Source organism: Zalophus californianus, chromosome 8 (assembly GCF_009762305.2).
Source record: "Zalophus californianus isolate mZalCal1 chromosome 8, mZalCal1.pri.v2, whole genome shotgun sequence".
NCBI lineage: Eukaryota > Metazoa > Chordata > Mammalia > Carnivora > Otariidae > Zalophus > Zalophus californianus.
In genome coordinates, this window is record NC_045602.1 from 12,621,100 (window position 1) to 12,633,538 (window position 12,439).

General features: G+C 45.1%; 1 long non-coding RNA gene across 1 annotated transcript in view; it reads left to right on the forward strand.

Moving 5' to 3' along the window:
* The first annotated feature begins 1,027 nt into the window (after positions 1–1,027).
* LOC113938617 overlaps positions 1,028–12,439 on the forward strand; it is a 41,908-nt gene continuing 30,496 nt past the window's right edge. The window contains exons 1-2 of the long non-coding RNA XR_003524912.2: positions 1,028–1,416; positions 11,572–11,637. This is a non-coding gene — a long non-coding RNA (uncharacterized LOC113938617). The remainder of the gene's footprint in view (positions 1,417–11,571; positions 11,638–12,439) is intronic.

Genomic DNA, 12,439 nt, shown 5'->3' on the forward strand with positions numbered 1-12,439 from the left:
ACCCCCATTCTCCTCTCCATGCCACCCAGCGTCAGATCACACCCCTAGGCAGAGAGCTTCTCAGCGTTTCCTGCCTCATGTGTGTAATTGTGGGGATTTATTGTGGCTGGGATTTTGTTTCAAGCCTTTAATATGATTAGCAAACATCAAATATCAAAAGCTTATCTAGTAAACACCTCCTGTCCATGCCATGGATGTTATGGTCAGCTTCGGATTGAAGTCGAGTCACATTTCAAAACAGATGCAATTTCAAGAGGCCAGCCTGAGGCCGCCCACATCTGCTGGCCATGGTCTTTCGTGTGCAGTAACTGGCATTGTTGGGGAGCCGGGCTGTAAAAAAACCTCAGCCTGGTCAGCAGGACCTGCTTACAATGCCTGGAGCTGTCCGGGGGATTTTAAAAATGCAGCTGAGCACTCTGAGTCTGGTGGGCAGTCTGCTGGGACCAGCACAAGCTGTCCGTTTAGGACTGGGATGTTCAAATCGAATATTTATTATCTTTGACCCAAAAAATCAAGTGATATTATTGATTCCGGCAGGAGTGGAGGCGGGGCCCGGCGGGGGGGGGGGGGGGGGGAGATGGTGAGCGTTTGTCAAATAAGACTATTGTGCCCTCCAAATCTCTCCATGAACACTGAAAAAGCACGCTTCCGTCCCTGCCGTAGAAATGAGATTAAAAAAAAAAAAAATGTCTGTCCCATTTGTGAGTAAATGTGAAGTGTGAACCCAAGGCATGCTCATCAGTGTATGTTTTCCCTGGGGTCCGCGGACATGGTTGCTGACTGCATGCCTTTCCTTAAACGTGTCAGGACCAGAGCTTGGGCTCTGCCCGGTGTCCATTGAGAGCTCTAGCTCGTCTTCAGGGATGCAGGGTGTGTGTGTGTGTGTGCGTGTGTGTGTGTGTGTGGGCGTGCAGGAGCGTTTGAGTGTGTGTGAGAGCCTGTTCTTCCGTGTGATTCCAGTCACTGCAACACACGCACCGCCCTCCCCGGGCGCCTTTCTCTCTCCACCGCTCTCATGGGAAGGAGACAGTCTATCTGGGGGACTAATGTTTCTCTGGGCGTCGCAGTGCGCGGATCGGAGTGACCCGTTGCAGCTGTCTCTGGCGGCAGCTCCGAAACTGGCTATAGCCCAGTGGGTGGCAGGGTGGTTTACACCGTGGCAAATGCATTCCTAATGGGGCAGCCGCTGCCGGCGCGGCCAGAGCGGGAGGAGCTGGTGTAATGAGAGAAATTGTTCTCTGCCACCGGGTCTGGCGGAGTTCACCCGTAAATGAAGCTTTGCTGCTTCTCACACAGGAGGCATTTATTTGGTTTCGATTCCTAGAAGCTGATGAGGAGGCGGGGCTGACCCAAGGAAAAAGTTGGCCAGGAGTCCTGCGAGGAATGCGGTGATGGTTGGCACGCTCGGGATTCGAGGTGGGTGTGAACCGGGCTGCCCCAGGTCCCACCTGCAGGCTGCAATGTTGCTGAAGCTGCAAGTCACCGGGCTCTGCTGGTGCTGCAGCATCTTGAGGGGCACAGGAGCAGGGGGAAGGGGGAGGGCTCACTGGATCAGGGTGGCAGAGGGGTGGGACTGGAAGGGATTTTCAGAACTGCTGTTTCACCAGCAGAGACCACAATGGCCAGTGGCTCAGGGTACTGGCATCACGACGAGGGCTAGGACTGAAGTTCGGGGAGGATTTACTTTTTCTTTAATGTGGTTTTTAATTTTTTTTAAATCAAAGTTACATATGCATATTGTTTCAACAGTTCTGCAAGGCTTCTTAAGAAAAGCAAGTTTGCCCCCCAGCTTCCTCCCTATTTGCTTTTCCCCAGAGGCGACAAGTTTTAACTCTTAAGACTCTTGTCGTGTTCCTCCACCTCTGTCAGTAAAATATTGCTTCTTGATGTGATAGTTTGAAAAACAATCTGTTGGCTTCCCACTATGGAAGATGACGATTTAGCTTTTTTGGCGACTGTCCCTCTTGTCAACATCTGTTGACGGAAACATTGCATTCCTCCCGTACATCACAACTTTGGAAAGGGGCCAGGAAGGGGGTGCAAGAAACAGAACATGGAGCTCAGACTCCCCAAGCCAGGCCAACATAAAACTGTTTCCCAGGGAATTGTGGCAAGTGGGGAGTTTGGGGCTAAAATTACCCAGGTGAAGGATGCTTGGTACATGCAGATCCCAAAGCCATGTGGCATATTCCACAAGGCAGGGGATTTTTAGAAAAGTTGCGTGTTGGTGGAATGTGTCATTCCCTACCTTTCTATCCCTTGTAATACTTTGTGGAAGGGGACCTAGCTGGGTTAGAAACACATCTTCCTCAGAGTGCGGGAGACCCAGGAGAGGCATGCAGGGGGCATGCAAATAACGAAAGAGCTATGGCAAACGCATTAGAAGTGAGCCATCTGTCCCCACGGCAGAACGGATCCAAGAAAATATGATTCTGATCACAAGGTCCTAGGAAAGGGAAGAATCTGTTTACATTTATGACCGGCAGGGCAGGGAGCATTGTGCCCAGCATAAAAGGTGCTCAAAACATAGTTGTCTTTAATAAACGAAGCAGCTCGTTTTGCAGATGGGTACACTGAGAATCCAAGATTTAAGGTCATACAGAAGATTGACGGCAGAGCTGGTAGAGGGAGCCGGGACCCTCCCTCCCTCCATTCCTTTATCCCTCCCTCCCTCCCTGTATTGGTGTGTGGAGGACTACTCAGGCCAGGTATTGTTAAAGACGCTACGGATTAAAAAGACAGAAGACCTGGTCCTGAGCCAGAGGAGCTAAGAGTCCTACTGAGAGACAAGTAAACAAACAATGCAGAGGAGTATGGGGGATGATAGAGGCAAAGTACTTGAGGAAGGTACTTGAGGAAGACAGAGAAGGGACAGGTAACTAACTGATCAGCATTCAAGGAAGTCTTCCCAGAGAAAGTGATAATTGAGCTTGATCATGAAGGAAGAGTAAATGTCAGCTAAGAATAGTCAGCCTTTCATTATGTGATCACTTGACAGTGGGCAGGGAAGAGCCTGGAGGCAGGAGGTCAGGGAGGAGACTTCTTCAGGTGAGAGGTGACATAGGTTTGAACTAGCAGGACAGTAGCCAGGGAAACCGAGGGGGCAGATGGGAGAAATACTTTGGTATGAGGACTGACCTAACCTGGTAGTTGGCTGGAGGGAGGGGTGAGAGAGGAGGCTCGAGACCGATTTCCAGATTCCTGACTCAGTTAGGGGCCTGGATGGTGAGGTCATTCACAAGAAAGGAGAACATAAGAGACGAGAGAGGTTTTTTTGAGGAGGAAGAGGGTGAGTTCAGGTTTGAACTTGTAGAAATCGAAGAGCAAATGTTCAGCGGGCACTTGGGTTTGCAAGGACCACAGACACAGAAGAGAGGGCTGGAGGTGGGCGGGGTGTCCGAGGCCGAGGCTGGCCATCGAAGCCAGAGAAAGGAACATCAACCAGGAGCCTGTGCAGTAAGAGAAGGAGAGGTTGAGGACAGAGCCCTGAGGAGTATCCCAATGTCAGGGATGGTGAGAGAGAGACTGCATGAGGGTATCTGCAAAGGAGAATTCAGAGATAAAGGAGGAGTTCCTCTCAATGAGAGAAAAGAGATTACAGGAAGGAGATGATGGTCAACATGTCTAATGCAGCAGGAAAGTCTAGAAAGGAAAAGACTGACAAAGCCCACTGAGTTCGGCAATGTGGTGGTAGGCAGTGTTGGTGAGGGCAGTGTTGATGGAATGGTGGATGGAGGAAGCCAGAATTCAGTAGGGCGGGGAGCCCTGGGGCAGCCAACTTCCATGCCTTATAGGATCCCTGGCTGGCCTCAGGATGAACAAGATCAGTGTGCCTGGAAGGCACCACTCTGCAAGCCAAGCTCCTTGGGACCGACTGAAGAGCTGCCTGGACTGTAAATGGGATTCCAGCCCAGGCTGAGGCCAGGCCAGTTGGACTGGTGAGGGAATGAGGCCCATTTCTGCCTTCTGGTGACCATATGTCCTGGTCAGTGTGTTTTCTTCTACTCTGAGTGGTGTGTAGGTTTAGGAGCACCTGGTGCCTGATATTTGCTGCTGCTTCCGGGTGGTTGGAGTTCACCCAGAGTAAGATATTGCAGAGCCAGAACCCAAGGATTAAGTACAGCCGAGTTTCTTTTAATTCATTAAGGAGGCGTCCTTCTTTCTGATGTGGAGACTGAGCTAAGCAGTGGGATGTCTATTCTTTAGTAAATCAATTAGCAAATCTTCTTGTATGTGTGGTCTCTAAACCTTGGCTTGGGTGAGGAACTTGCCTTCATTCTTTGGATGAGAAAAATAAATGACATAGACCCCAAATAGACAGAAGTGTGGGCAGAGGGGTGTGGCCACTTTATCAGGATTTCTGCTTGTTTACTTAATAAGACATTAGATGCCAGGTAAATAAAAAAAGATGCACGTTTTCCACGGATTATTTCCAGGTTTTTGCTCGGATTATTATTATTTTTTTTTTTGCACAGATTTTTTCCCAGATTTAATATTTTCCTTTGAGTTTCCACAGTGGGGTGTTTGGAGACCCAGTACTGACCTGGGCCCAAATGGTACTGAAACCTTGTCATTAAAACTCTGCCTCTTCTGAAAAGGGATAAGGGAGAACTTTCAGTATTGGTGTCCATGAAACAAAGCCATTAATGAATGAAACAGCAAAAGAAAGATGTGAATCTCTTATATGGGGGGAAAAAACATGACAGGTCATTGAGACGACATGCTATTTCAGGTGAACACTACCTTTGGCTTCAAGCTTCTTGATCCCGAGTCAAGAAGGAAAACAGGCTGGACTACATAATTGTCCACATCAAATTCTCATTAAAATATGATCAGTAGTGACTTTAGAGATTATGTAATTGTATTTGTGGATGAAAGGGTAACTTTTTGGAATAAAGTTGGTATGGAGGATGCAGAACCCCACGTGCTTCACATCCCCCAGGTACTGGCGTCGGGCTCCAGGGAAGAGTGCAAGTCACTTTTCTCATTCAGCAGCGTCATGTCACATATGGGGAGACTGAGGCCAAAGAAGTGAATCCAGTTGATTGGTTGGTAAATCAGGACTAAGTTCTATACCTTCCACCTGCTTTTCTGTCTACAGTGATTTCAGGATTCTTTTTAATTTAAGTGGCATTTGATTTTCATAAATAAAATTCACTAAAAATTGGTCAATTTCACCAGCCAGAGATAGGTACTGTTAACATTCAAAATGCACATATACAGGGGCGCCTGGGTGGTTCAGTCGGTTAAGCATCTGCCTTCGGCTCAGGTCATGATCTCCAGTTCCTGGGATCGAGCGCCACATGGGGATCCCTGCTCAGGGGGGCAGTCTGCTTCTCCCTCTCCTTCTGCCCCTCCTCCCACTGTGCTCTCTCCTTCTCTCTCCAATAAATAAATAAAAATCTTCAAAACATTTAAAAAATGCACATATGCATACACAAACCTACACAATTTATAGATTCTGTACATGTAAAATTTTTTTTTCTTATTTTTTTCCTTTTGACCCCCTTCACCCGTATCTTCCACCCCCTACCCTCTGACTCTGGCAATCACCCATCTGTTCTTTGTATCTATGGGCTTGTTTTTGTTTGTTTGTTTGTTTTTGTTTTGTTTTTATTCCACATATAAGAGACATGATATGGCATTTGACTTTCTCTGTCTGACTTATTTCACTTAGCATAATGCCCTCGAGGTCCATCCCTGCTGTTGCAAATGACAAGTTTTCATTTTCTTTTACATCTGAATAATATTCCGTTGTATATATACACCACATCTTCTCTATCCATTCATCCATCAAAGGACTTTGAGATTGTTTCCATCTCTTGGCTATTGTAAAGAACGCTGCAATGAACACGGGGGTGCATTTATCTTTTCAAATTAGTTTTTTGTTTTGTTTTGTTTTCTTTGGGTAAGTACCCAGAAGTAGAAGTGCTGGATCATAGGGTAGTTGTACTTTTAATTTTCTGAGGAAGCTCCATACTGTTTTCCAGAGTGGCCACATCAGTATGCATTCCCACCAACAGTTCCAGAGGGTTCCCTTTTCTCCTCATCCTCACCAACACTCGTCATCTCTTGTCTTTTTTATGATGGCCATTCTAATTGGTGTAAGGTGATATCTCGTGGTAGTTTTGGCTTGTATTTTCCTCATGATTAATGACGCTGAGCATCCTTTCATGTACCTGTTAACGGTCCATCTGTATGTCTTCTTTGGGAAAATGTCTACTTGGATCTTATGCCCATTTTTAAATTGGGTTATTTAGTTTTTTTTTTTTTTTTGCCACTGAGTTGTAGGGGTTCTTTATATATTTTGGATATTAGCCCTTTATATTATATATAAATTAATTTCTGCTTTTTTAACTTAACACCTCGTAAATATTTTACCATGATGTTAGGAATTTTTTTGTAAATGTGATTTTTAATACTTACAGAAGATGCTATCATATGATATATCATGTAGTGAACTTATCTGGAAGATTGGCTGAATTTTTTTTTTTCCAGGTGAAATCTGCTTAAAACTATGCACGATACACATCGGCCCAGCTTCTTGAGGGCAGGCAAAACAACCCCCCCTACTCCCAATTTTCTAGCTTGAAGAGCTTGACTATACTTCCCACATGATGATATTTGGGTACTATGGGCCCCTGGTTTCCAAATTCCTGAGTGACTTTGGTTATCTCAGTACCTTCTGCCCCTGAGAAAGCCAGGGTGTCTCCTCTCAGCCTGATTCCCACATCTTAGCTTGCCTAGCTTGGCCCTCTGTGACTGGGCCAGAAGCCCTCGGCTTTTCCCCAGTCAGCCCAGGAGCAAAAGGAAAGCCTTGGACATTTCCAGCACTGTTAGTAGAGCCTCTGAAGGGGTTTTGCATTTGCTAGAGAGAAAGAGTCTTTGGAATTTTAGAACGGCCAACATGAAATCAATTCTTACAAGACTAACAAATTAGGAAAGAATGAGGAAGGATGCTCAGAGAAATGACCTCAGGTCATTGCCAGGTCCTTAAAATGCCTCCTGAATCATCAAAGAAAGATTGCATTACTGCCCAGATGGTTATAATGTCAGGTTCAATTTATTATCTCTGGATGCCTTGAAAATTAATCATTGAAGTTTAAGTATTTTATTATTTATTTATGATCTATACCTTGCTGACTTCAAAAATGAATCAGAGGTAGTGTGCCATATTTTAGTTTTGTATTTTATTTGTATTTTTTTGCTAAAGTAACTTGTGCATTGTTTTAACAACAACAAAAATCCCTTGCTCCGCTCTTCGTCTCCTGATTTTGCTCCTTTAAAGCGACCCAGTTTCAACACTACGTTGGTTTTTACATGATTTATTTCCATTTTCTATGTGCTTATATTGCTATTTTTAAATTTATTAATGCTAGGCATTATCCATATTGACTGCCAGCACACCTCTGGTTGATTACTATGCGTTACTGATTCTTGATGGAGCACATCCAGAGTGAGATATTACAGAATCAGAATCCAGGAAGAATATATTTAACCTTCAGGTTACTTTAGTAGAGTTGAGGATTTAAATCTCTTAAACCATGCCCTTTACTTCCTCTCTTTCTGTTCTCCCAATATAATTACTCAGTAATCTGTAGTTAGATCAATAGTCAGTATTTACATTTTTACTATGAAAATGTTGCTCACTAAAGAGCCAATTGGTATGTATTATGAATGCTCTCCTTTTTCAATATAATTTTTTTGGTTTCTTCTGGAGTTAATAATTCCTTGCTTAAGACTATGTCCATATTTTTAATTTTTTAAGAAAGATTTTATTTATTTATTTGACAAATAGAGACATAGCGAGAGAGGGAACACAAGCAGGAGGCATGGGAGAGGGAGAAGGAGGCTCCCTGCCAAGCAGGGAGCCCGATGCGGGGCTTTATCCCAGGACCTGGGATCATGACTTGAGCCGAAGGCAGACACTTAACAACTGAGCCACCCAGGAACCCCATATTTTCAATTTTAATCATTAAGGTTTACTGACAGTGTTTTGCAAATGCTTATATAAAGCAGACCATCTATCAGTTGCATTTTCCCACCTCTAGAACATTCTCTCATTGCTCGTTGTCTTGTGCTCCACTTTGGACTGCTTTTTAAGCCTGATAGTCAGCTGTCATCCTGGGGTGTGGTAGACTGCATGTTAAAACATACTCACAGTCCCTTCCTGGAGAGGATATCTCTGAGTCTCATTGATATGAGGTTTAGGCCATTGGCCAATGAAATGTGAGTAAAAGTGGTATGTGTGTGTATCATTTCTGAGAGGAAATCTTAGAGCCAGAGTATTGTTTGCCATGGTCTCTGTTTTCCTCTGCCATGATGGCTGTCAACATTGCAGATAGAGGATGCTCTGTCAAGTCAGTTCTGGAGCAAAGATGACACGGAGCAAAGCCAAAGCCAACCCACAGTGGACATGTAGCAAGAAATAAAGCTCTGTCGCTTTAAGTCCCGGCATACCATAGCCTATTTTTTCTGGGACATGTGACTTATCATCGCTGCCTTTTCCTGTTGCCTCTTCTGCTCCTGTTCGTTTGTTAACCTGATCTATCACCTCTCTCTCTCTCTCTCATCAGCTATCTACTGATCTCTTCTGTTGTCTAATCCCTTGTTTTGGTGTAGCATAACCCATGCCAGCTTCCTAAGAAATGGTGTATGGGCTGTAAAAGTTTTGAGTTCTTGAATAACAAAAAATTTCTCTCTTCTATTTTTGTATTATTTAGCTAGTTTGGCTGGGTATAGAGATCTATGTTGAAAATCGCTTTCTTTCAGAAAAATGAAAGCATTCTTTGTATTTTAATATTCTATGTTGCTATTAAGAAATTTGATACCATTCTGATCCCCAAACCTTGGATAGAATTTAAATATTCTTCCCTGGAAGCTTTTTTTTCCTCTTTAGTTAATGGAGGTTTTAAGATCTCTCTTTATCCCGGTATTTTGAAGCTTTACACTGAGGTAACTTACTGTGGGTCTTTTGTCCTTTTTTTTTTTTTGTCGTTGTTGTTACACTTTCAATCCTGGGGCTCGTGATCTTCCCTTCTAGGAAGTTTCTTTAAAGTAATTATGTCTGTAATAATTTTCTCCCCTGTTTGTTCTTTTTGTAAATAACATTAGTCAGATGTTGACTATTCTGGATCGATCCCAACATTTCATCTTTTCTGTCCTATTTTCCAATTCTTTGTTTTATATATATGTATATAGAACACATTAAAAGTTTCCATAACTTTATTTTCTGATCTTTCTATTGAATTTTCTAGTTTCACTATGTTGTTTAAGTCAAAAGAATCATTTACAGGAGAATACAGAAGAGGTGACCTTGGGGATCTAAATCTCCGATATTTAGCCTTAAAATCTGTATGAACCTAGAAGCCACTGAGTTTAGCGTCTCCCAGATGAAGATGATAGGTTCCAGAAAGAAAATGACTTATCTAAGGCAATGTACCATGCCTTCCTACTTCCAGGACAATTGCCTTTCCACCACAACATTATGCCTTTTCGTCTTATCATGGCTAAAACTTTGTTTCAACTCTGGAAGGGGCACTTTTAGAGTTAACTTCTGAATGGGAGAAGATAATGGAGATTGGTTGGGGCGGCACTAACAAGTAGGCACTTCATGTAATGGTGAGCACGCGTCACTCAGAGACCCGGAAATCTACTTCCTCTTCTGTCTCTGACTTGCGCTCTGATTTTAACAATTCGTTTCATCTTTCTGGACCTTGGGGCCCTTATCTACAAACGGAGGAGCTTGGAGTAGGTCATGGCTTTTCAAAACACATTCCTCAGAGCCCCAGAATTTCCATGGGTGCCTTGAGCCGCGGTGGCTTAGAGAGGGGGCTAAAACAGTGAACAAGAGGCAGGGCTCTGGGCCCTTCCTCTGCTTCTTCCTGAGCTGTTCCCCTTGGGTCTGTTTTATGTATTCAGTTTTCATGTAAGATTTTATCTCAAAAACAAGATTCTGTAGGTTAAATGTTTGAGAACCACTGGCCTAAAGTTCTCTAGCCTTTCTTCTGGCAATGTGTTTTTTGCCTCTCTGGTTGTAGATGTTTTTTTTCAGAGACTCATTTAGACAGGCTCAAATTTATATGCTGTTGAGCTCTTTGGAGTTCCTATAAATTAGGATGCACATCGAGATAATTACCATTCTGGAGTTCTAAGCACTTAAACACAAGTCAATCCTTATAACCCCCTTTTAAACCAATTGCCTCACTGCAGACATGGTCACTCAATATATATTATCAAATGCCAATAAAACAGGAAACCCGATCTTGCCATTTTCCCGATTAGATAGTACAGATGGGTTAAAGCCAGAATCTCAGCGGTCATTCTGCTGGTGGGATCTGGCTTCTCTCTGCAGTCAAACTCTGGCCGTCAGGCCAAGCACAGAGACATATTCAACACCTTTCCTCCCCTTGGCTCTGGAGACTCACGGAATAGACCAGCTTGCAGTCCCTTGCCTTTGGGAAACAAACTGGTTTTCGGCTCTGTTCCAAGTCGACTAATCATTAAAGGACACCATAGATCCAGGCCAAGCACTACTATCAAATGGCAGGGCTGAGAGGGAGCAGGTTCACGTCTGAGGCTGAGATTAAGGAAGTCAAGGTCAGTGGTGGGTCCCAGAGGACCACACCGATGCCTTCTCCGGGGCACACCTGCTCTGTGGAAGAGTACGGTGACCTGGGGACTGAGGCAGGGATTGGCTTTAAAATCAGAAAGAAATTCATAGAAAGCCCTTAGAAGTCAAACGACGGAGCCTCTTCACTGAATACATGGGCAAAATAAAGCCCAGAGAAGTGATACCCCTTGCCCAGGGTCACCCCTAGGTCGCAGTGTTTTGCTTCTTCCAGTCTACATGGTGGGACCTCAAGCTTCTCCCAACAGGCACTGGGAGCGTAAATGAGGTAACTGGCCAGGAGTGTTTCCTTGAGGGGTAGCCTTCAGGAGCGAGGGTGAAGGGATGGTGTTTCCCACCACGAGCCATTCATTGCTCAGCAGGCAGAAGGCAGTGCCCAGTAGCCAAACCCAGACCCAGTTCATCACAACGTGAGCCTCTCCACCCCACCCAGCACTAGGGACTTTGGAGACTACCCAGTGTGTGCAGGAATTCCCTCCTGCCCCCCTTGGCTGTCAGCCCACACCAGTCTGTGCCTGTTAAGTTTCTCTTCAGTTAAAAATGTGACCCCACCCTAAACCCTCAGTCCTTGGGCCACTTCTGTACAGAAGCCTCTGTTGTGTGTGTTACGGATGGAGCGTCCTGCCCTTTCTGAGGTTGACAGTCTGTGACGATCCTGATAGGGACAGGGAAACTCACACATATCATTTACTTCCGTAAATAGTCATGCCATTAATGAGCATCCAGCCAGCGGAGAGGGTTCATTTGCAGACTCCTAGACCACAGGCTTCGGTTTCCGGAAAATGCAGATCAGGACAGCAGATGAAATAAAGCCATCACCAGCCCACAGGACAGTCTCAAGAGGAGTGACAGTCCCAGTCCCCCACAGTTGTTGCCGGGGAGCAATTTGCCCTTGAAGCCAATATCCCATCCCGAACCTGACAATTTCATTTCCCTCCCAGCCCACCTCCTGCCCCGAAGATCTGCTGAAACTGCGAGTTCCATCTGACGAGGCGGCAGGATAATGGGTGAGTCCCATCCGTCCATCAGCGATAATAGTCACAGACACTCATGACGCCTTTTGTCTGCTGGCTTCCCTGAGGATGCAGGCTGGGGACCTGGGGTATTTACACTGCCTTTGTGTGTGTGTGCTTTTAACAGCAGCTCTCTTGTTTACTTTCCTGCCTTCACCCAGGCTGTTTACTACCTTTGCAGGGGCCCAGCCACTAAGTCAACATGCATTAAGACCCAACATCAAAATGTCATAATGCGAACGAGCGGAATTCAGAAAGGCCAGGGACATTGACTGCTCTGTTGGGTCCTGTTTAGTCTGAGGGTAATGAAGAGCTCACAGATGACCTGATTTCATTAAACTAGGTCAGATTCGGCTGCAAAGCGGCTATGACTCTCACCCAGTTATCCAGCAGGCTCTCCCTGCCCCCACCCCGCCCCCACCTCAGGGCTTGAATGCTTTCTGGGAATTAAGGCTGAGTTTTGTCAATACAGTAGCTAAATCTCCATGGAATAATTGGACCTTTCCCTTTAGCTTCTGTTTGTGCAGTGCTGAGGCCAGGCACAGGAGAGAAGGGGGTAGAAGGTTGGAAAGATCTGAAATTGCCTTTTGGAGGATGTTAGCCCAGGCCATATGATTCAGTTGTAGCCGATTTCTCTCGAGCCAAGCCTTCTGAGTTACAGCATCTTATCTGAGGGCTGAATTGACGGAGGCCGCTGAACCGGCGCAGAGAGGAGTTTCCGTGCAAACAAGGCTTTGAATGTGTGCAGTCTCTCCGGACACACTCAAGCCCTCTGCAGACTTCAAAAATCTGACTG